The sequence below is a fragment of the Lepidochelys olivacea genome (genome assembly GCF_965140295.1).
Source record: "Lepidochelys olivacea isolate rLepOli2 genome assembly, chromosome: 13".
Taxonomy (NCBI): Eukaryota; Metazoa; Chordata; order Testudines; family Cheloniidae; genus Lepidochelys; species Lepidochelys olivacea.
In genome coordinates this window covers 15,860,269-15,884,514 of record NC_140423.1, presented here as the reverse complement: position 1 = coordinate 15,884,514, position 24,246 = coordinate 15,860,269, and the positions used below count along the sequence as shown (strand labels likewise).

The 24,246-nt window shown below is 42.7% G+C and overlaps 2 long non-coding RNA genes across 2 annotated transcripts in view; one reads left to right on the top strand and one right to left on the bottom strand.

Moving 5' to 3' along the window:
* Window positions 1-9,893: 9,893 nt before the first annotated feature.
* Window positions 9,894-13,222, bottom strand: LOC311529516. The gene is made up of 3 exons (XR_014713831.1): window positions 13,166-13,222; window positions 10,953-11,062; window positions 9,894-10,207 (listed from the first exon to the last, which is right to left on the bottom strand). It is a non-coding gene; the product is annotated as an uncharacterized lncRNA (long non-coding RNA).
* LOC311529515 overlaps window positions 12,460-24,246 on the top strand; it is a 64,865-nt gene continuing 53,078 nt past the window's right edge. The window contains exon 1 of the long non-coding RNA XR_014713829.1: window positions 12,460-12,533. This is a non-coding gene — a long non-coding RNA (uncharacterized lncRNA). The remainder of the gene's footprint in view (window positions 12,534-24,246) is intronic.

Here is a 24,246-nt window from a genome sequence, read left to right as displayed (position 1 = left end):
ATCCATCCATCCATCCATCCAGAGACCTTTAACAGGAAGCAGGAGACCCTGGCACAGATACTAACAAGGGGAATTGCAGCTGAAAACTTCCATTTGACATACTCTGAAATATTGAAATGTCTGAAACTTTTGAATTGGCCTTGTTAGCACTGACCCCCCACTTGGTAAGGCAACTCCCATCTTTCCATGTGCTGTAATATATCTATTGCCTACTGTATTTCTCACTCAATGCATCTGATGAAGTGGGTTTTAGTCCATGAAAGCTTATGCCCAAATAAATTTGTTAGTCTCTAAAGTGTCACAAGGACTCCTCGTTGTTTTTGCTGATACAGACTAACACAGCTACCCCTTTGAAACCTGAAACTTTTAGTTCTGATCATTTGTGCATAGTATTATCCATTTAGCACACATACTCTTGAAAATGTCATAAGTAGTTAAGACATGAATTTTGCATGCAAACATCAATTCTGAGTCAGATTTTTAGAATTCTAACTGTGTGTAGTGATTGTAGACATGTGAGCCTACTCTACACATGCAGAGACATCTTTGTAAATTCCAAAAAATCTGTCCCATTAGTCACACAACAAAGCTAGACCATTTGTACAGAGCAGCAACACCATATGCTTGCATGGAGATCATGTACTCCTGAGGACATTCTGCGCCAAAAAATTAAAAATTCTGTGCACAGGTTGTGGGCAGGAAGGCTCAGCAAGCCGGGATCCAAGTATGGATTGGCTTAGTCTGGGGGGATTCAGGTGTGGGTTGAGAGGGTTCTGTGTGGGGCAACCTGGGTGCGGGCAGCTCAGTGGGGGATCCTGTGTGGATGCACAGGGACTTCTTGGGGGGTTCTGGGTGCAATGGTAATGGGACTCTGTAGGGGGGTCCAGATGAAGATGGTTGGGGCTCAGCAGGGCATATCTGGGTAGGCAGGGAATAGAGCTCGGCAGGGGGGTCTTGGTGTTGGGGCCTTAGTGGGGGTCCAGATGCTGGGGGAGTGGGGCTCGATAGGGTGTGGATGCAGGTGTGGGTGGCTCATTGGGGTGGTCCAGGTGCAGGAGGAGTGGGGCTTGTTAGGATCTGGGGGACAGGGGTTAGGCTCGGTGGGAGGGTCTGGATATAAGGGGTCTGGATGCACAGGTTTTGGGCAGATGGGGGAACAGCTTCCTGTACAGTGGTCCCTCCCCCTGCAGCTGAGGAGTGATGGGTGCAGGAAGCAGCGGGGAGAGGGAGTTTACAGAGCTTCCTACAGCCAGGGGAGAAATCTGGGGGTTGTTCTGATCCAGCCCCGGATGTTGTGCAGGGGAAGAGGAAGTCCCATCCTTCCAAGCCCAGCCAGGACTAGTAGCTGAGCCCGGTGCAGAGTAGGAACCAGCAGCCAGGTCTTCCCCAGTCCTGCCCCATGCCCTACAGTGATTTACCTCTCTGCTGGCTGCCCTACACACACAAAACTGCTGGAGAGGGTGTCATGACTGCTCTTGTTGCTTCCGTTTTGATTCCCCATCAGAAAGTCATTTTTCAGCCGGGAAGCAAAGAAATCTGCAGTGGCGCAGAATTCCCCCAGGAGTAATCATATCATTGAGTGAAGAAGAGTGCAGAAGGGCAATGAATGTTAATGACAATGGTTAGACCTTACAATGGAAGCACAAACAATTAATATGCTGCCTTGGAAAAGTTAAAATGGGTTGTGGCAAGAAAAACTCTTGTTGACAAAGTTCTGTCATTGGATATTTTGAGCTCATCAATAACAAACTTTTTAAGGTTCAATTGGATTTCTTCTCTACTTAAAGTTTGACACAGCCTGTTCATTTTCAGAAGATATTTGTTCCTTTGAGGAGACCCAACACTCTGCAGTCAATACTCTCCTAGCATTTCTGTACCCCACTTGGCCCTGACAGTTGTTACTGAAAGCCTGCCTTTATTATTCCTGTACAACAGAGGTAAAACTCGACTATTCTGATGCAGCACAAAGTTGAATGCTACAAGAAACACTGTATGCCCCCAACATTCTACATACTTAAAGAGACACTTTGAACATTAACAGGTCTCAAGTTGAACCTGCCTCAACGAGAACCTTTTCCAAGAAAAATTCTTCCAGATTTCGGTGGGGGTGGCAGGGTGAATCTTTTTTCAATTTCAATACTGTTAAAATCCCAGTTTTTTTCCTGGCCATCCTGTCATGGATGGATTTGTGAGCAAGCCTGGGTGCATGACAGCACACGGCAGCACCATTCTGCACTGCCTTCTGCAGCAAGTCAGAGACTGAAACATACCAGTCTCCTCTAAGCCTTGTCTACCCCAGAAAAGTCTGCCATGCTAAGAACAACATGGCACCCCAGCACACGTGTAGAGCATATTGGAGTGGTTCAATTTGAATACATGGAATAGACTTGTTTTCAGTGGAGCTAAATACTGGTTTAGTCTGAACCAGGTTAATACCCATGTAGATGGTGCCATCATGATTCAGAAACAACTCACAGATCCTGCACTCTACTATATATAGTGATTGCACATAGGCAAAACGAGCTAGCCAAGTGCGATACCGTGTATAAGAAAGGAGACCATTTATATCACTGTTACACAAATTACTGATATACTCCTCTTCAAGTGTACCATGTAAGGTGTCGATGGAAAAGTTATGATTTGCTAAGTATGTTTATATGCATGTATCATTTTTGTATAAGAAGTTATGAATATTGGCTATGTGCTTGTATCTTAAACCTGTGTTGTATTCCTGGCGAGCCGATGTGCAAACACTGCATAGTTCGGGGCTCATGTTCTGTTACTCAGCTGGTGAATATTGTGCCCCGCTTTGGTTAAACTCTGCCCACGCTAGACTACTAGTCACACAGCTCAGCCATGCCATGACAATCGTTAGAGGCACACTGAAGCCAACAAAACCTGCATAGTTACCAATCCTAGCCAATATTCCTCCACTAACATCCAGCATCGGACGGCAGCCAACAAACTGGTTATCAAAGTACAGCAAAAGCAACATGTACAGGGGTGCTGGAACAATTTGTACAGTGGGGGTGCTCAGAGCCTTTGAACCAAACTGCAACCCCTCCTGTCAAGGTTCCTCCCCCACTCTGAACTCTAGGGTACAGATGTGGGGACCTGCATGAAAAACCTCCTAAGCTTATCTTTACCAGCTTAGGTCAAAACTTCCCCAAGGTACAAAATATTACACCCGTTATCCTTGGACTGGCCGCTACCACCACCAAACTAATACTGGTTACTGGGGAAGAGCTGTTTGGACGCGTCCTTCCCCCCAAAATACTTCCCAAAACCTTGCACCCCACTTCCTGGACAAGGTTTGGTAAAAAGCCTCACCAATTTGCCTAGGTGACTACAGACCCAGACCCTTGGATCTTAAGAACAATCCTCCCAACACTTGCACCCCCCCCTTTCCTGGGAAATGTTGGATAAAAAGCCTCACCAATTTGCATAGGTGACCACAGACCCAAACCCTTGGATCTGAGAACAATGAAAAAGCATTCAGTGTTTTACAAGAAGACTTTTAATAAAAAAAATAGAAGTAAATAGAAATAAAGAAATCCCCCCCTGTAAAATCAGGATGGTAGATATCTTACAGGGTAATTAGATTCAAAAACATAGAGAACCCCTCTAGGCAAAACCTTAAGTTACAAAAAAGATACATAGACAGAAATAGTTATTCTATTCAGCACAATTCTTTTCTCAGCCATTTAAAGAAATCATAATCTAACACATACCTAGCTAGATTACTTACTAAAAGTTCTAAGGCTCCATTCCTGGTCTATCCCTGGCAGAAACCAGCATACAGACGGACACAGACCCTTTGTTTCTCTCCCTCCTCCCAGCTTTTGAAAGTATCTTGTCTCCTCATTGGTCATTTTGGTCAGGTGCCAGCGAGGTTACCTTTAGCTTCTTAACCCTTTACAGGTGAGAGGAGCTTTCCCCTGGCCAGGAGGGATTTCAAAGGGGTTTACCCTTCCCTTTATATTTATGACACCTCCATATGATGGAAACCACTTCAAGCCACGGGGTGTGGCAGCACTCATGAACAGGTGCCACTGTTCAGGGATATGAGGGATGCACCCTGCCACTGACAGCATCAGAGAAATTGTCTGCTCACTACTGCCCACTATGCATTTTCAGAATCCAATGTTTTTGAGAGCCAAGTGGGAACCTGAAGCACTTGCATGAGAGGAAAGTGATAAGGGACAGTCAGCATGGATTCACCAAGGGAAGGTCATGGCCTGACTAATCTAATCGCCTTCTATGATGACATTACTGGTTCTGTGGATGAAGGGAAAGCAGTGGATGTATTGTATCTTGACTTTAGCAAAGCTTTTGACACGGTCTCCCACAGTATTCTTGTCAGCAAGTTAAAGAAGTATGGGCTGGATGAATGCACTATAAGGTGGGTAGAAAGTTGGCTAGATTGTCGGGCTCAACGGGTAGTGATCAATGGCTCCATGTCTAGTTGACAGCTGGTGTCAAGTGGAGTACCCCAGGGGTCGGTCTTGGGGCCGGTTTTGTTCAATATCTTCATAAATGATCTGGAGGATGGTGTGGATTGCACTCTCAGCAAATTTGCGGATGATACTAAACTGGGAGGCGTGGCAGATACGCTGGAGGGCAGGGATAGGATACAGAGGGACCTAGACAAATTGGAGGATTGGGCCAAAAGAAATCTGATGAGGTTCAATAAGGATAAGTGCAGGGTCCTGCACTTAGGACGGAAGAACCCAATGCACAGCTACAGACTAGGGACCGAATGGCTGGGCAGCAGTTCTGCGGAAAAGGACCTAGGGGTGACAGTGGACGAGAAGCTGGATATGAGTCAGCAGTGTGCCCTTGTTACCAAGAAGGCCAATGGCATTTTGGGATGTATAAGTAGGGGCATAGCAAGCAGATTGAGGGACGTGATCGTCCCCCTCTATTCGACATTGGTGAGGCCTCATCTGGAGTACTGTGTCCAGTTTTGGGCTCCACACTACAAGAAGGATGTGGATAAATTGGAAAGAGTCCAGCGAAGGGCAACAAAAATGATTAGGGGTCTGGAACACATGACTTATGAGGAGAGGCTGAGGGAACTGGGATTGTTTAGTCTGCGGAAGAGAAGAATGAGGGGGGATTTGATAGCTGCTTTCAACTACCTAAGAGGTGGTTCCAGAGAGGATGGTTCTAGACTATTCTCAGTGGTGGAAGAGGACAGGACAAGGAGTAATGGTCTCAAGTTGCAGTGGGGGAGGTTTAGGCTGGATATTAGGAAAAACTTTTTCACTAGGAGGGTGGTGAAACACTGGAATGCGTTGCCTAGGGAGGTGGTGGAATCTCCTTCCTTAGAAGTTTTTAAAGTCAGGCTTGACAAAGCCCTGGCTGGGATGATTTAATTGGGGATGGGTCCTGCTTTTGAGCAGGGGGTTGGACTAGATGACCTCCTGAGGTCCCTCCCAACCCTGATATTCTATGATTCTATGAACCTGGAAGGTGAAATGGTTTAGAACAGCATTAGTGTGGACAGGGGGCAAAACTACAGCATCTGACTAAGGCAACAAAATGGCCAAATAGTGGATTTGGTGATGAAGCCACTGGTCCACTAGGAATTGCCCCGGGATACCAAATAGTTGGGTAAAGTCTTTCTATTACTACCAGTCTGGAATAGATTCAAACCAGCAATATAAATATGAAAAAAACCCCTCATAACCCATTAACAACCCCCTGAACATCCATTCCCACACCCTCCTGCAATGCATTTTCAATAAGTGAATGAACTGAACCCAAATTCCACAGGGTATCTCATTCCACCTCCTCTAGAAACTAAGGGGGGGAACAAGGTTTCAATCATGCAGCTCAACGTGTGTCTGCCTAGCAGGTACTAAAATGATTTACCTATCTTAGTGTTACCTATAGCATTCAGCACCATAGCACCTAAGTGCCTGTTTCTGCACCCAATTCAGAAGGCAGAGTGGATACATTTTAAGTACCATTGGATCAGGCCTGCACAGAGGGCTATTTTCTGTCTCCCTGCTTTCCTTTTTGTCATTGGACATTGCAGCCTGAAATGCGCTGTTTTCCATTAGGCCCTAGCGTATAAGACTGGGCTCTTAAGAACCCCATTGGGCCATATTGTTCCTGCTCGTCCCAATGAACAAAACAAAACAAAAATCCATATAGTGACACACAGGATAACCTGCAGCTTAAGATGCTGTCCAAGTTGTTATTGATGTAACTTTTTCCTGCTCTAGGTCTATCGTCTTACTGGTGTTTAGTCTTCTCCCCCATCCCCCAACCCCCCCCCGCCCCGCTCCCCAGCTTACAAATATTGTTTTCTGCCCCAGTCCTCATCTCTCTCTTATTATTCCCCTGGGTAACGGGCATAGTGATACCTCTAGAGCAGCAGTTTTGTGCAATGAAGAGATTGCTATTGTTTGTCTCTAATTCTTTAAGAATTAAGATCAGTGATATTAGGTCCCATTTAGAAAATGATCAGCTCTGCTTTCAGTCACCCCTTTGCCTCATCCTTGTTTCCCCCAGAGGCATTTTCCTACTTTGTTTTGCCACACTTAACCCACTCTTTTCCTTTAGGACACTTATGGCTTGACGCTGTGCCCACTGAAGTCAATGTATAGCTCCCACTGACTTCAGTGGTGCCGGATCAGAAAGTGGAGTCCCCTTCTCCTTCTGGTTTCCAGGGCACACAGGAATTTGTGTGCCCTGCAGTCATACAATGGTCACAGTATGAATAGTTAAATTCTGCCAAGTATTTTTATTTGAGTGATCTACTTGCAAAGCAATGCTCCAAGTAGCAAGAGAGGGACATGAAGCACATGAGCACATTTTTGTTCATTTTATGCCCCATCAAAAGAGTTATGGATCACAGGGTCACACTCCATTCGGACAACACCCCAGCATGCACTATCTTGGTGAGCTTACAACCACGGAGCTGCAGTGGAGAATGGAATTGGCAGACCATTTCTTTCCTATATAAAATATAATGCAGGCTCTGCAGCTGTATTTTAGTTCTGCCTTGTGCATATAAAATAATTGGTTAAAACTTTACAGACCCCAACTCTAGTCACTTTTATCTGCAGGAAAATACTGTACAAATACCACAGACTGATGTCACTAAGGATTTATTCATTGCTAATTATTTTGCGATAATTTTCTCAGTAAACATTGCTTTCAGTTTAGTCATCCAGCTGCAGCTGTGTCATCTTCAGCTAACTAATCCTCTGCTTTACTGCTATCCTTTTTAAGAAAAGGAATGGATAGGGTAGTGACAATTTGTCTGGGATCATTCAGCACAGGAAAGGTGGTTGATAATACAAAATTAACAGGTGATGGCAAAGAATTTCGAAAGGGGGTCTTTAATGTGTGCTGCATTGTCAGCTTGCGTCTTGCAGAATAGCCAATTCAAAAGACTGGGTATTCCACCAACACAGATTGTACATGAGAGACAGGTTATTATGCAAACACATTAACACATTTGCCATGGCAGTGGAGGTAAGACATACTGCAATTATGATCATAAAAGCAATTGAATAGTTTTCAAAAGCAAAAATCACAGTGAGTTATAAGTGAACAGCAGGGAAAAGGTATGGGGCCCTTCAGAAATGGAGACTACCTCTGAAGTCCACAGAGACAAACAACAATTTGTTCCAGAGCCTGAAAGTCTCAGATGAGCAAAGCAGGACTTGGCATTACAGTTGTGCTTGTTCAACTATGTGCTTGTTCATCACAGGGCAGATCCTAAGCTGGTATGAATTGTCATAGCATTGGTCATATCTCTACTGATTTCAGTGACATTCACACCAGTCAAAGATCTGCCCCCATGAACTGAGCACGTTTTTTTTTTAATTTGCTGGTGAATAGTCACTAACCAAGTACAGTTTCTTCACACTTACATTATTCGTAAGTATTCACTATTTGTTTAGAGTGTGATTTGGAACCTTCAGATTGTGCACATTTTAGCCTTTGTGACCTATGATCTTATTACCCTCATCCTCTCCTTCCTTTCCATTGTTTATTACACTAACTTGTTGCATTTTGTCTTCAATGAGATTTGTCAGGTCTAGATTTTCCTGTGTTTGTACAGCATGCAGCACAATGGGGCTCTATTTCTGATTGTTCTCTTCAGCTATTTGTTCTTCATGGTGTGCAGTTAGTCCTGTAAATCACATGGTATTACTGCTGCTTCCCAATTTCAACAAGCAACAGGGGAACAAGGAAGAACAAACAAATAACACTTTTGACTATGAATTTTTTTTATGAGTCATCTTTTGTGCTAAAATGCATGAAAACTTCCAAATTTACAAACATTTCAGTGACTATTGAGCAATCATCCAAATATGCAGTCTGAATAAATTGATACAAATAGTAGTAAAAATAAAGGGTCTCTTCTATTCCACTCACTCTACTTGCAAATAGTCCCAATGACTTCCTTGAGTCTACTCCTGTGACTGGTAAGAGCAGGATTTGGCCATTGACTTGCTGTGTTAGGACCTCTGACTTTCCCTGCAAGTCTTCCAGGACATGAAAGTCAAGGGGAACAAGTGAAGAGGCATGTTGCCAATTACAAACAAACTCAAGAAGAAGAATGGAAAACCAATTCACCTTTGATGAAAAGGGGAATTTCCCTACATTTAAACTATGGTCCCGCTCTAGCACTCAGTGAATTTAACTTTAAACACTAGGAAGCCAATTTTTAAGATGTTCAATCCATCCTCCCTAAATGCCAATAAGACACGTTCCTGATCCACCTAAAAAGGTTGCAGGATAGGGACTGCGTTGTGTAGAGACCATGAACTGCTATAAAAATGGAAATGTCTCTGTTTTACAGATTAGCAGTAAAATAAGACAGGAAACATGCAGCCAAACATATCTGGTGTAATTCCACTGAAGTCAACCTAGTTACAGTAAGGTAGGAATTTGTTATACAGATTCACCACAACTAATAGGGTGACTTTGATAGTAACGCTGAAAGAGAGAATGATGATTTATTCTTATGCTGATGTGCTTCAGAATCAACAGGCTGCATTTCTCAAAGAGAAACTAACATGTTATAGAAGGTTATCCAGTTACTTTATTTTCTTGACCAATTTAGTACTTTTTCCCCTGACACCTGACCTTTATGCTGAATGCATTGCACTCCACTGTCACTCTTCCTCAGTTCATTCACATGGCTTCTGTCTCACCAGAAAACATCCAAAATGCATTTCCTTTATTGTTGGAAAACTACATGAATTTGTCCAACATTCAAGAAAAATTTTCATTTTGCCAATGTTTATTTCAACCATATCATGCATTTTATGGTTAGGCTGGTCAAACAGTTTGTGGACTGTTGGTCATGTATGATGCCATTCAAGCTATGCTCGCATACTCAGATCTGCTGGCATCTGCGCACACCGCTGGCTAAAACTATGATTGGAAGGAATAGGCTTTGGTGAGCATGTTGTAAGTATCTAACAGGAGTATTGCAAAACTATTGTGAAGTCAAGATCCATTTCTGGGTAATGCTTCACATGCATGTGTGTGTCCGATAAAACAGGAAAGTGATTAGACAGCAAGATCTTAGAGCCAGTAATTTGAAATGTCACTCATGTAACTTAAAGCTGAATTTGGTCCATTGGGTTAAAATCCAAGTGTTGAGATCCAGAATGTTAAATTCTTTCCAGTTCTCTAGAATAGTTTTCAAAGAAAAAGATGTGTGATTATTTAATAGGCTTTTCTGTAATGTCCTTGCTTTCCAGATGAAAGTTAATGGATTGAGTAATAAGCCTCTAGCAAAGTCATACTTTATATTGGTTATTTCTCTTATGAATTACCATATTTGTAGCTAGAAGTTATGTACTGACATTCAAATAGCCGATGTATAGCAATAATGTTGCATAGCATTTCACCATCGAAACTTATCCTTTAGATAGTACTGAGAGGCTAAGAAAGCTTTCTGTACAATAAAGGAGGATGATTTCTAATATACAGAGTGCTGCTATGTTAATAATATCTCCTAGATATTCCAAGACATATTGCTGCTACGAGTAGGTTTGCACAGACATACAGTAAAGCCTTAGTTATCCTAAAGTCCTGGGGAATTTTCAGAAGGCAGGGGCTTCAGGTCACTGATGGATGTTGGAGGCATAGCCTTGTTGCTGGTGTGGGGTCTTTTGGGCTAATCAAGTCTGAACAGGACACCAGTTTCTTCCTGCAAATTTGCTTAATTCTGCAAGAAAAAAACCTTTCAGTTAGGTTATGTCACATTGCAGATTCTGCAGTTTGCAACTGTTTCAGCTAAGAGGACTCCGCAAAATGGCTTTTGTTTGTTTTTTCAAGTTATATTACCTAGCCAAAAAGGTAATATGTTGCAGCTTGCAAGGACATACAGAAATATGTTTATAAAACAGCTATTTTTATTATTCCTATTGCGGTAGTGCCTGGAGCCCCTATATAAGGATCAGGGCCTCATTGTCCTGTGCATTGAGGATTTCTATTGTTTGTGCAAAGGGATTTGAAAGAGTCCCCACCCCCAAACCCTTTTTGGAGAGGAGCGAATTGTAACTTTGTATTGTAAATCAGACCACGTTGCCTAAATCCTTAGTAGGATGGAAAGGAAAAGCATTGGGCTTCTGCCAGGATCACAAATTCACCTAATCTGCACGTGGTTTAGAATTACTCTAAAAGTTAATATGCAGGCTACAGGAACTGCCAAGCAAACCTGTATAATCAAGGGAGCCATTTAACACATGAAAAGTAAAGAACATTCCACTTGAATAGAGCTGCCTTTCATTTGTGCCAAAGAAATGCATGAAACCTTCTAATAGCTAGGTTAAAAAGGCTTTTCTATGGGGCACATTGTAAAGAATATTTGTTCCTTTCATTCTCTTGCAGAGCCCGCTAGCCTTGTACTAATGAGAACAACTAAAGCTATAATTTCCTCTTTTCATAAGTGCTTCATGGGTTTGGCTGACCTTTAGAAAGCGCGTTCTTTTCTCTTGACCATTTTCCTTAATGACAGCTGCTTTTTCAGGGCACACTGTATGGTCCAGGACCTCCCGCTCACAGCAAGGCACCATTTGTACTGAGAGGAGCGAAACAGGGAGACACACAGCTCAGAAGACCACACAGGCTCTGATGATGCACTGCCTCCACAAGAGAGGTGGTGGCAAGCATACAAGAAAAACATTATTAGTCACGAGTAAAGAGCACACTTGGACTTTTTATTTAATTCTACCACTGATTGCACCACTCTCTTCATAACTAGAGCAGCAGCAAAGTCAAGTGCTTAGAATCAGGACTCCTGGGTTCTAGTTTCTGCCATTAACTCTATGTGTGGCCTCAGGCAAATCCCATGGACCCACACACACTTGCAGTTTGCACATCTAATCTGCTGATGCATTTACTTGCAAAAGTGCACAATCTGGACAAAGACATCTCCTTGGTTATTTACCTAGACAGTTACATAACTGTGCACACAGCCATGGTAACTGTGCATGCCAATGAGGTATGCAAGCAGGCTTGCCTTTGCATGTACAACCCAGAATCTAGACCTGAACCTTCCTATGCTCAATTTAATCAACTGTACAATTACAATTCCTCCTTCATAGGCATATTAAAAGCCTTCATTAATTAATGTCCACAAAGGATTTGGGGATCCTTGGAAGAAAGCTGTTCTACAAATGCAAAGTGGAAAATATATCTGACCTTTTTCAGAGTGGTAGCCGTGTTAGTCTGTATCAGCAAAAACAATGAGGAGGCCTTGTGGCACCTTAGAGACTAACAAATTTATTTGGGCATAAGCTTTCGTGGGCTAAAACCCACTACATCAGATGCATGGAGTGGAACATACGGTAGGGATGTACAAAAACTAATTTCCCCCTGCTGATACTTACACCTTCTTGTCAACTATTTGAAATGGGCCACCTTGTTTACATTGGACTCATTAGCACTGCAAAAGTGATTTCCACCCCTTCTTGTCAACTGTTGAGACTAGCCCACTTCCACCTTAATTGAATTGGCTCATTAGCACTGACCCCCTACTTGGTAAGGCAACTCCCATCTTTTCATATGCTGTGTATTTATACCTCCCTACTGTATGTTCCACTCCATGCATCTGATGAAGTGGGTTTTAGCCATAAAACATGGGTTTTATGCCCAAATACATTTGTTTGTCTCTAAGGTGCCACAAACCTCCTTGCTGTTTTTGATGACTTACATATTCTTTCAATTTCTATAGAGCCTTAAAGGTTAAGCCTGACACTCCGAGGAGGAATCGGGAAAGTCTGAGTGGTAGGGGACAAAATATTCCTGATCCACAGACCTAGCATACGGAAGAAGCCAGAAGCTAATTAGAAGCCAGCTTCACAAAGTGTGAGGTGTCAGAGACATTTCTACAGGTAAATAATTACTTATACAGCTTGCAATCCACAGAGTGTAGGAGGGTCAGAGTCTAGAGCGCCCCACTTAAGGCAGCTGCATGTTAGCTGAGGCTGTTTGCCTTCTGACAGTGAAGTTATTCTGTAGGTCATCAGCTCCTTCTCTCTGCTGCTATTGTAAGTATTTCTTCCATTTTATACCTAATAAACAGACAAGGGTCCCAAGAGCCCAGTACCCTTTAGTCTGCTGCAATTAATCCCATGTCATTGTCTTAATTTGACTTCAGTGGTTGAAAGGGTGGCAACTGACTATATATAAATTGTTTATGTATTTATACCTATCTGTTTGCATGTTACTCTCTGTCAAGGTTCCTCCCCCACTCTGAACTCTAGGGTACAGATGTGGGGACCTGCATGAAAAACCTCCTAAGCTTATCTTTACCAGCTTAGGTCAAAACTTCCCCAAGGTACAAAGTATTCCACCCATTGTCCTTGGACTGGCCACTACCACCACCAAATACTGGTTACTGGGGAAGAGCTGTTTGGACACGTCTTTCCCCCCAAAATACTTCCCAAAACCTTGCACCCCACTTCCTGGACAAGGTTTGGTAAAAAGCCTCACCAATTTGCCTCAGTTTGGTAGATATCTTACAGGTAATTAGATTTAAAAACATAGAGAACCCCTCTAGGCAAAACCTTAAGTTACAAAAAAGATACATAGACAGAAATAGTTATTCTATTCAGCACAATTCTTTTCTCAGCCATTTAAAGAAATCATAATCTAACACATACCTAGCTAGATTACTTACTAAAAGTTCTAAGACTCCATTCCTGGTCTATCCCCGGCAACAGCAGCATACCAACAGACACAGACCCTTTGTTTCTCTCCCTCCTCCCAGCTTTTGAAAGTATCTTGTCTCCTCATTGGTCATTTTGGTCAGGTGCCAGCGAGGTTACCTTTAGCTTCTTAACCCTTTACAGGTGAGAGGAGCTTTCCCCTGGCCAGGAGGGATTTCAAAGGGGTTTACCCTTCCCTTTATATTTATGACACTCTCTTGGTCTCATCCTATCCTTTTACCTTAAAGCTTCTGCACCAACCTTTCATTTAAATCACACTCTCCTAATCAGGCACATTAAAATAGTATTGTAGACAACCTGGACATTCCTGCAAACTCAAGAGTTTTTGTTTGTTTATAAATCACTGCTCTTATTTTCACAGGGGAAAACAAGTTTTTTTTATTATGTGGCATTCAAAGGCGGTGGTTCTCAAACTTTTGCACTGGTGACCCCTTTCACATAGCAAGCCTCTGAGTGCGACCCCTCTCCCCCGTATAAATTAAAAGCACTTTATAATATATTTAACACCATTGTAATGCTGGAGGCAAAGCGGGATTTGGGGTGGAGGCTGACAGCTCGGGACCCTCATGTAATAGCCTCACGACCCCTTGAGGGGTCCCTGCCCCAAAACCTTTGAGATAAACTACTTAACAAGATTCTTGATATTTTTAAACTAGTTATTAAGAATAGCAACACAGCCTGTTCACCATGGTGTGTGGAAAAGTAGATGTCCTAAAACAGCGAAGTGCTTTCTTAAGAGTTTGTTTTGGGACCTCATGCTGGAATCTGCCACTGACCTGAGAGAACCCAGAACAGAGGGAACTGCCATTATTTGAGATATCACTGTTCACTCATCCCAGCATGGAGCCCAGGCACTTTGGGATCTGAAGAGGCAATGGAAATGCTGTACTGTAGCAGCAGGGATCTGATGAGCTTTCAAGAAGAAAACAGTTTCCTAATTGAGTGCAAGTTGAGACACTATGCCTTACTGTGACAAACTTATGCATATGAGAGAACAATTAGGCGGAGCTTATCCAAACCATTTAAGATACAAGGTTAAGCATTATGACTGAGAAAGAAAAGTTGGTACTGTGGTGTTTATTTTGCGCTATGAAAAATTTCTGAAGGGAGAAAGGCATTTAAAAATATATATACCAGCAATAGCTCTGTTTCCTCAATATTGTAAAACTATTCAAGGGTACTCTTCTTCATCTCTTTGTTTCACATCAAGACTAATGCTGCAGCCACTTGTCTCATTTTTTTCAAATCTAAGCTTCCACAACCAGACACTTTTGCGTCTGAAGTGCCTAAATCAAAGACAAAGAATAACTGGCCATTTCTCTGTGCAGATACCAGGTTATGTGGGTAATCATTATGGATACATTCTACATATAGTTTTGTGTCTAAACTATTTATAAATCTGATTCATTGTTTTGCATGCTGAAAAATGGCTTCCCCCTCAGGTGTGTATTGGGGCAGATTATCAAAAACATAGCCTTTGTTTGTGTGTGCATGATTTTTGTGCATTGTAGTTTTGTTTGCAAAACCAGAAGAATATCCCACAAAGTATAACATTATTTTAGTACATTAGATTGACAGTTTTGTGGCTGTGTTTAAAGTAACTTTTCTGAGTACAAACTATAACAGAGCTCACGAGCAATCCATAAAATCAGCAAAATAAAGGAATGGGAGAAACCTGTGCAGTTTTTTCCTCTTAAAGTTAAAAAGGACAGAGATGATGATAGAAGCGGCCAAGAATATTGCGCAGCTCTCTGACTCAGTACTGCATTTTGCATTAGATTGAACAGTGAGGTGAACTAACTCCATCCAGATTGTGTGTGTGTATTTGTTCGAAGCAGCCAGAGCGAATCTTTTATTTTCAGATGAAAAGTGCAGTTTTGGTCCTGCTTCCAATCTAGAGTACCATGTGGCCAGGTGAACTGGTTTTTATTAGGGCATGGCTACACTTGATGTAGAGCACTTTGAGTTAAACCAGCCTTCATAGAGCGCAGTAGGGAAAGCGCTACAATCTGTCCACACTGACAGCTACAAGCGCACTGGCGTGGCCACATTAGCAGCTCTTGCAATGGCCACAGAGAGCAGTGCATTGTGGTAGCTATCCCAGGATGCAAGTGGCTGCAACATGCTTTTCAAATGGCGGGGGTGGAGTGTGACAGGGAGTGCGTTGTGTGTATGTGGAGGGAGAGAGAGTGGGTTTTTGGCAGGGCTGAGAGCATGTCAGCATGCTTTCTTGTAAGTTCAGGCAGCAGCATACTCCCCCTCCCTCCCACCTCTCTCTCTCTCACACAGCATTCCACAGTAATGGTTGCTTTGTCTTGGAGCAGATAAGCAGCCAGCTGTCAGAAACAGAGCTTTCAAAGGGCATATCCGCATTTCTACAGTGAGTTCAAAACAAAGAGAAGAGTGGCCACTTGACTTAAGCGGATTATGGGACGTTTCCGGAGGCTGATCAGAGCACAGTAATGCAACACCTCGTTCACACTGACTCCCGAGCGTTTCAGCCAAGGCACAACAAGCGTTAATCTTCTCGCCGAGGTGGAGAACCAGGAGTGCTCTAGCCGTGGAGTCAGAGCGCGCTACGTGCCTTGCCAGTGTGGATGGGTAGTGAGCTAGGGTGCCTGGGGCTGTTTTAACTTGCAAGTGTAGCCAAGCCCTTAGAAAATGCCAACCTGATCCTGAAAACATTCACACATGTGCTTAACTTCATGTATGTCAGTATCTCCACTGATGTCAGTGGATTCCTCAAGCATACAAAGTTAAGAACATGCATAAATGTTTGCAGCATTGGGGCCAAAGTCATAGTCTTTCTTTTCCCTTTATAGAAGGCTTTAAATGATCTCTATGGTACTGAAGTAGTTGATTTAATACTTCTGGGTGATCATTTGGCCCCTGGTAGATGTGGGAAAGCAAGAAGCACCTCAAGCTTCTCTTATGCGACATCTCTGGCCACTCATGGGGTGGCATTAGTACATTCTGGAGGGTATCGCATATACCTGCTCTCCATCTCGAGGCAGGATTGCTGAATTGGGGGACATGAAGATGTTGGGAGCCCTGGAGGATGTGCTGGCCTGAGAAACACTATTGGATTTGTAGTGAAAAGTTGATTTCTGGGAAGGTCTTTTTGACTATCCATATTCCATGCAAACTTCTATGGGGCCCTCTCTTGTAGTCTTGATTCAGGCACAACTTCTATTAACTTCAATGGGTATAGGACTGGGTATGACATTAAGAGGAGTTTTCCCTGAATCAGGCAGCAGGCTTGGGCCCAGGGTTAGTAGGGTAGGAGTTTTGGGATAAGCACCATTCTGTCCTTAACTCTGTTCCTCTTGAATATATCTAGTACAAGACCCTGCCCTTCCAGCCATAGAAATTAATGAGTTTTACTGTTAGGGTGATGAGACAACAAATGAGAAAAATCGGGACGGGGGCGGGGTATTAGGAGTTGATTGCCATCTTTGGGGTCGGAAAGGAATTTTCCTCCAGGACAGATTGGAAGAGGCCCTGGGGGTTTTTCACCTTCCTCTGAAGCATGGGGCACGGGTCACTTGCTGGAGGATTCTCTGCACCTTGAAGTCTTTAAACCATGATTTGAGGACTTCAATATCTCAGACATAGGTGAGAGGTTTATTGCAGGAGTGGGTGGGTGAGATTCTGTGGCCTGCATTGTGCAGGAGGTCAGACTAGATGATCATAATGGTCCCTTCTGACCTTAATATCTATGAGTCTATGAGCCTATACAAGAAAAAGAACCAAAAATTGGAACTGTCCCTATAAAATCGGGACATCTGGTCACCCTACTTACTGTTGACTTCAGGGGGAGTTGGATCAAGCCCCAGGACTATGGCACCGTTCTGATGTCAAATTTGTGTCTTGTATCTGTAACTTGCTGCATGCCTTCTTATTGCAGTGTTTGGATACACGGTTTTATTTTATTTAAAAATTGCAGCATAAAAATTGTTGCTGAAAGTCTCAATAAATATTATGATTCTGCTTTCATGAGCCCAGTTTACCATGACTATTGTTTCTGTTTAAGAAACCACTCAATTTTTCCTGCACTGTCAAACATATTAGAAGGCATGGGCCCTACCCAGAGAAGTTTGTAATTTTTCTTTTTTAATTGTTTAATAAATCCTGTCTCACTGGGTTTACATGAAAGTATTGCATATTCAAGAGAAGTTCAAATAGCCATATAATTCCACGACCTATATGGGCTCTGGCACCGATGTTAATACTCTTTGCTTTAGTATTCAAGAAAACCCATTGTCTAATATAAGCGATGAGAGCAAATACTCTTGAGTTTTGGGAATATGTGGATGTGATAGTGGAGTGATTTAAATCCCTGGGTGAAGACATTACAGATCATAATTCCTCAGAACTTGTGTCTGTATCAGTGTTTTTATTTTGTAGGCAAACAAAGTAGACCATATTTCCTTCCAGTAGATGAGAAGAGATAGGGAGGGATAGCTCACTGGGGGTTAGAGGGTTAGAGCACTGACCTGCTAAACCTAGGGTTGTGAGTTCGATCCTTGAGGGGGCCATTTAGGGATCTGGGGCAAAAACTGGGGATTGGTCCTGCTTTGAGCAGGGGGTTGGGACTAGATGATCTTCTGAGGTCCCTTCCAACTGTGATATTGTATGATTCTATGAGTTTTGCAGGGCAACAAACAAGGTTTGATTATGACTTATTTCAAAATGTAGAATTACAGCAAATGTAATTTTGTTTTCCTAAGCCTCATGTTGGAAATATTGGTCTAGGAAAGAAAATTAGATTTGCTAAAGTTCAAACCTGGTTTAATATCACTAGAGCCAAATAGATTTCCTTTGGAGATGTGTAAAACTGGCCATTGATCATTTTGTATCGATTTACTCTACAGCAAGAAACAACCTACATAGCTTATTACCAAGTAAAATGACCCCACCCCCCAAGGTATTGGGAATGATAAGGAAGAAAGTCTTTTGATTATCTGTCTTCAACCACCTAGTTAAGATTTCACACCAGATAGCCTGGCAACTGAGACATACTTTTGTGATTTTAAGATACATCCTGTATATTTAAGTCTTCCAATGGCTCACAAACACTCCTGCGGCCACAAAGAGATTATAGTGTGTTGCAGAATAATACTCTGTACTTTGATAGCACCCTCAGTCCAGATATCCCGAAGCACATTGCAAACATTGATTTGTGCCTCACATTGTCCCTGTGAGGTGCAAGGATAACACCTCAATTAACTCTCGGAGGGGGAAGCTGAGTCATACAGGTTAAATGACTTGCCAATATCATGAAGCAGGTCAGTGGCAGATTCAGGAATTAGAACCCAGTTCTGCTGACTCCCAGTCCAATGTTTTAACCATGAGACAGAGTCCATCTCTATAGGGTGCCTTGAAAATGCTCCTCTGTTATCGTTAGGGATGTGATAGTAGTAACTGTATGTATATTGGGCAACATGCTGAAATGCCAGTTGTGAGCACAAAGTGATACTGTATCACTATATACAATATAGGTGGAAACGAGAAGTAGGGCGTTTTGAAGAATGAACCATTCGGTTTGGATAGAGGTGCAAAAAACTGGCAGTGAGGAGGTGGAAGGGGGGAGAGTTTGGGGTTGAGCCAAAATGAAAATGATTTGAAATTTTCAGCAAATGTGAACGTTAAATATTTTGTTTTGTGACAACTGCAATGTTTTGGAAATGCTGAAACGAAGCATTTGATATTTCTGACATTTTTTTCATTTTTTTAAAATTAAGAACAATTCACCAAAATTGACCCAAATTTACAAATTGCTTCAGTCAACACAAATTTGCATTTGTCAGTGGAAAAAAGGTTTCATAAAGAAAAATTTCACTGAGCTCTAAAGAGCAGTGATATTATTAAGGTCAAGTCTCCTCACCACTTCTAGGTATTTGGTGGTATTCCACTCTTTTATACAGTTTCTTTTTATATTACAAGATCCAAACAATACAATAAAACTACAGATACAAATACTGTAGGCCGAAAGCAGTGCAAATCTTCACTTGAAAGGTTCTTACATTAGATAGATTTTGTTTTCATGTTAGGAGAAAAAGAAATGTGTCTCTATGCAGAACAATAAGAGAACTAATTTTGCCAGCAAAGCAAAGTGGGAGCTTTGGGGAGTTTCTTAAATAGGGCTCAAAAGATTCAGTTTGAATTAGTCATCAAAGTTTGGACTCCTGTCTACACCTTTTTGGGCTGAGATTGTGACTAGAAATCTCCTAAGACCAGGCTTTTTAGTAAGATTTTCAGTACTTCCTGTTTTAGGCTGGACCCTAAATATGGTGAAAGCCTCTTTCTTCTGGCATTTCTGCTTCTGTGCCAAGCCTGGAATTTCAAATCAAACATAAAATGGCAAAACACTTAATTGAAAAAAATGTGAGCATCAAACAGGATTTCGGTTTGGAATCATTGAAAGGGATGGACAAGATAAGACATTTCTTATTGGAGTCACACTGGTTTGCCAGTCTCCAGTATTAATGTCACCTAGGTCCAGATACATACTAGTTGTGGAAGAGGGACACATGCATGTTGTGCTCAGGCAGAAGTCTTGGAAAACTGCACTTTTGGAAAATCAAGCATGTCGTGTCTTGTAAATCTCTGCCTGGTTCTATGCTGAGCAGACACTAGGTCAGACTCTGGCATCTCTTGTAGGTATTCTGGGGTGAGCAGGCATGGCAGTAACCGCAGTTTGACTAGAAGTGTAAGTGGTGGGAGTCAATCAGTCCTGTGTGCAACAATTACTGGCCTGCAGAGAGTGTGCCTCATCTCTACGTACAAGTAAGCACCAGCAGGGGAGAACTGGGGTAGAGCACAGGCTACTCCTTACTTCACTCTCTCCAGCTTCCCATGAAACATTAAACATTTTCCAAGCAAAATGCCTTCCTCCAACGCAGCTGGAGTGCTAGAAGTGTTTTCATCCCCTCCAAAGGCTCACAGGGCCATAATTTGCCTCACTGACTTTTAGTATACTTTTCATAAGATTGCATACACTATCAATGCTTTACTCTTCTTGAAATGTTTTATGCTGCATAGCATGTTCCCATTACCTCCTTATCTGAAGGAAAGAAGCTTATGCACCAAATGTCAGAGGTCTGGCACAGCTTGATGCAAAATCTTTAAATCTGCTCCTCATAATATATGGAGTCTATTTACCAGTGCCATCTCCAAAATGCAATTTTGTACAATAAGCTATATGTTCATTCACACTCTCCTGTGATTTTTATTTTTTCTCCCTTGGGAGATCTGTACCTTCTTTGAAGGTTCCAAAAATGTTTTGACTTAGTTGAGTGACATTTAGTTAAGTCAGTAAAGAGATCTATGCTCATGTAGTTAACTGTGCATTTTAGTGTACACTCATTTAAGTCCTGGGAGAATCAGCAGAGATTTAATTTAGTTCTTTCTCCAATTCTTTGCAACGATGATGACTTGGGACTTGCTATTCTTGTGTTACATTTAATTAAGAACTGAAAGTATATATTGCAACCGAGCATCTGGCATAGCCTGACTCTCTCCCTGCCTCAAAGTAATATGGTGTGGTATTTCACACTGCTTATCATTCAGAAATAGCTTCTCTCTCTCTAATACTTAGAGCTCTAGTGGTGTATTTGCCAAGTGTTATTGCTATCTATTTTAACAGAAACTTCAATAAAACTTTTAAATTACTCTCTAGAAAATGCCTTGCTTTTATTCACTGCAAGACCCAAGTTTTAATATATCGACTTCAGCTTGACTTTGCTTGTTTAATCTATTTGATTTCATACTATTTGCATGTTATGTACAGGCTGCCTAGTTTAATGAAACACCAGCTTTTCTACTGTCCTGGTATTCTTCTCAACACCAGTAGCTAATACAAACGCTTTATGTATTGATTCCTAATGCCATTTTCCTTCCTGGTTCATACTAAAACATCTCACAATATTTTAATCCTCAAGGCAAAAGTATTTTATTAAATGTAAATATTTGATGCTTTTGGGGCTTGGCATTATAAAATCAAACCTTGGAATGTGCTAACTTATTGTGAAAATGAATGGCTTTTGGTAATGTTGTGTTCTGGAAACCAGGAATTGTAGAGATTAAAGGAATAACTTCAAAATGTTAATTGAGCTCTCTTGAACCTCAAAAAAAGGCCCAACTTTGGTCTAAGTTTCAGGTGAGGATCCTGGTCAGTTCTTATTTAACTAAAATGTTTTGTTCCTCCTAATAAGTGTTTTTTTTAACGTCTAAAGATAATTATTTTCCCTAATCATTAGTAGAGATGGGCTAAGGAATTGGGATTTCTGGTTTTGGTTCAAGGCTGAATCAAAACTAGGGGACAGGTCAGGTTTAAGATTGGAATCCACGCTGTGGGAAAGGTAGTTAAGCTCTGGAATAGACTTCCAAGGGAGGCTGTGGAATCCCCATCACTGGAGGTTTTTAGGAACAGGTTGGACAGCTGCCAGGGATGGTCTAGGTTTACTCGATCCTGCCTCAGCACAAGGAGCCGGACTTGACAACTTCTTGAGGTCCCTTCCAGCCCTACATTTCTATGATTCTATGAAATCTCACAAGCCATTCTTGTAAGATTTGTCTTTCAGACCAAGGGAAAAATTGTGAGATATCTACCACCTTACATGGTGGAGATCTTGAGGTATTCTGCCAGTTTGGGGATGAAATCTCATGAGATTAGCTTTTCTCTTGGTGTGTTTTGTTGGTTCTAGATCTGACCCAGAACCAAAACTTTGGGGTGTGTGGCGGTTCAATGACAAGACAGCACAGAGCTTTAAGCAAGCAAGCAAGCTGGTCTTCCAACGGGCTTCTGCCTGTCAGCTTTCCACCTTCCCCTTTATTCTTTCTCGCCCCCCGTGCATTACATTCTCCAACAGATAAAAGGAATACACTGGCTTTGTTTAACATTCTTATTTACCAGTTTCTATCTACCGCATTCCTTGCTCTCGGGCCTTGAGCCCAGTCCTGGGAGGCTTCCCATGGTTCATGTCAACTGGGCGAGATTCCAAGGTTGATGCCCTTGAAAGGAGCTGTGTGTGCACAGGTCCAGCACAACACTCCGGGTGTGCCCTGAATGTTGCCAAGCACAAGAACCTTGTATGAATCCTACATCCCCTCCTTTTTTGTTTATTTGTGCTCGGCCATCTCATGGTAGCCATCAATTTGCTTTTGCAAGCCAATTAACTCCTGGACAGACGAGGTCATAACTCGTGGAGCCTGCCAGGGCGGTTCTCGACAAAGCCTTAACAAAAAGGAAATACATTGCACACAGCAACAGCAAAAAATAAGCTCAAGAAGGTAAAGTGTAATTGGCCGGGCCCCAATTAGCCATGCTAGAGTACTGGGAAGAGAGGTTCGTGTAAGCAGCGAGCATCATCTTATTTCCAATTTCCTCAGGGTGATGACATACTGGAATAAGGCACGTACCTAACAATTCTTCAGCTGCTACAAAATCAAATAAACAAAAGTGGGTAACATTTGCTATTGAAGCCAATCTTTCCCATAGGTTATATGTCATTTGGGCTCGTAACGGAGAAAGCGCTCCCGAGCCAACCCCTACAGGAAATAGCAGGCACAAAAGGCATACAATCAATACAGAATTAGCAGTAATTTGGGCAAGAATTGCCACAAACAAAGTCTCAGAAGTCTTTGGCTGTTGGTTTGCTGCCAGTCTTCGTTGAGCCGCGGCGACCAATGCTTTTACTGCTCCCCATGTCATGGGCTGGCTTGGGATGCTACGCCTCCTCCGTTTCCGTCCTGCCATTGTCGACCTGGGAGGCATCGCGTTCTCCTCCAAGGTCAGCTGAAACTCCGGTATGGGGTTTGACAGCGCCTGGTGCCACGCCATGCTGTTTCAGTGCCAGTCGCACACACCGGGCCGGAACCCACAACGGTCCTGCAGGGAGAGACACAGCAGCATATCCCCGACCCCAAGTAATTAGAGGCACTGGGCCCAACCATTGCGGATCGGGCAGCTGACGGTAATAGACATGCGGTCTTTCCAGTACCTCGGATTTGTGAAAATGCCGATCCGTGGGGGGTCTGCTGATCTGCGTTCAGCGTTAAATTATTTAAAGTGAACAAAAGGATATGCAATTGTTGCTGAATGTCTCCTAAGGTTCGGAGACGCAGCTCCCCTTGTTTTAATTGTTTGTCGAGCAAGGTTTTTAGCGTGCGATTTGCATGTTCAACAATGGCTTGGCCCGTGGAATTACAAGGGATCCTGTGTGTGAGACGGACGTCCCATTGGGCACAAAAGATGGAGAGGGCTGTGGAGCAATAGGCTGGGGCATTATCTGTTTTTATCTGGCTCGGGCGACCCATAACAGCAAAACAGGCTAGCAAATGGTGAATAACTTTGGGAGTGGCTTCCCCACGCTGTGGGGTCACCCAGAGGAATCCCGAATAAGTATCAACGGAAACATGTAAAAACGAATAGGGACGGAATTGTGGCACGTGAGTGACATCCATTTGCCACAGCTGATTCACTGCGGTACCTCTGGGGTTAATGGCATAAGAAAAGGTAGGGGCAGCAGCGGCACAGTGGGGGCAGGAACGAACAATAAAACGTGCATGATCAGCAGGAATGTGAAACTGCCGGGCCAAAACAGAGGCAGACTGATTGAAAAAAGGAATGGCTTTCAATGGGGTCAGAAAAAAGGGAATTTACCGGATCACGTAACGCGCGATCGGTGCGCGCATTGCCTTCAGTAAGTAGCCCAGGCAGAGGGGTATGACTGCGAATATGAGCAACAAAATAAGGGAAATTACGAGTGGTAAGGAGATACTGTAAGGACAAAAACAGGCGAAGAAGGTCCGCATCGACCTGTGGGGTAATGAGGGCAAGGGGTAAATGATCAATTACCTGATAAACATAATGCGTGTCCACGATCAAATTAAAGGGACAATCAGCACAAAGTTGAAAGGCCAAAATAACAGCAGCTAGTTCCAAGGACTAGTAAAGCTCTCCAAGCGCTGTGCATGCAAATATTATTGTACAAGTGAATGAAGCACTTTCAGCTTTTCTAGGAGGAGG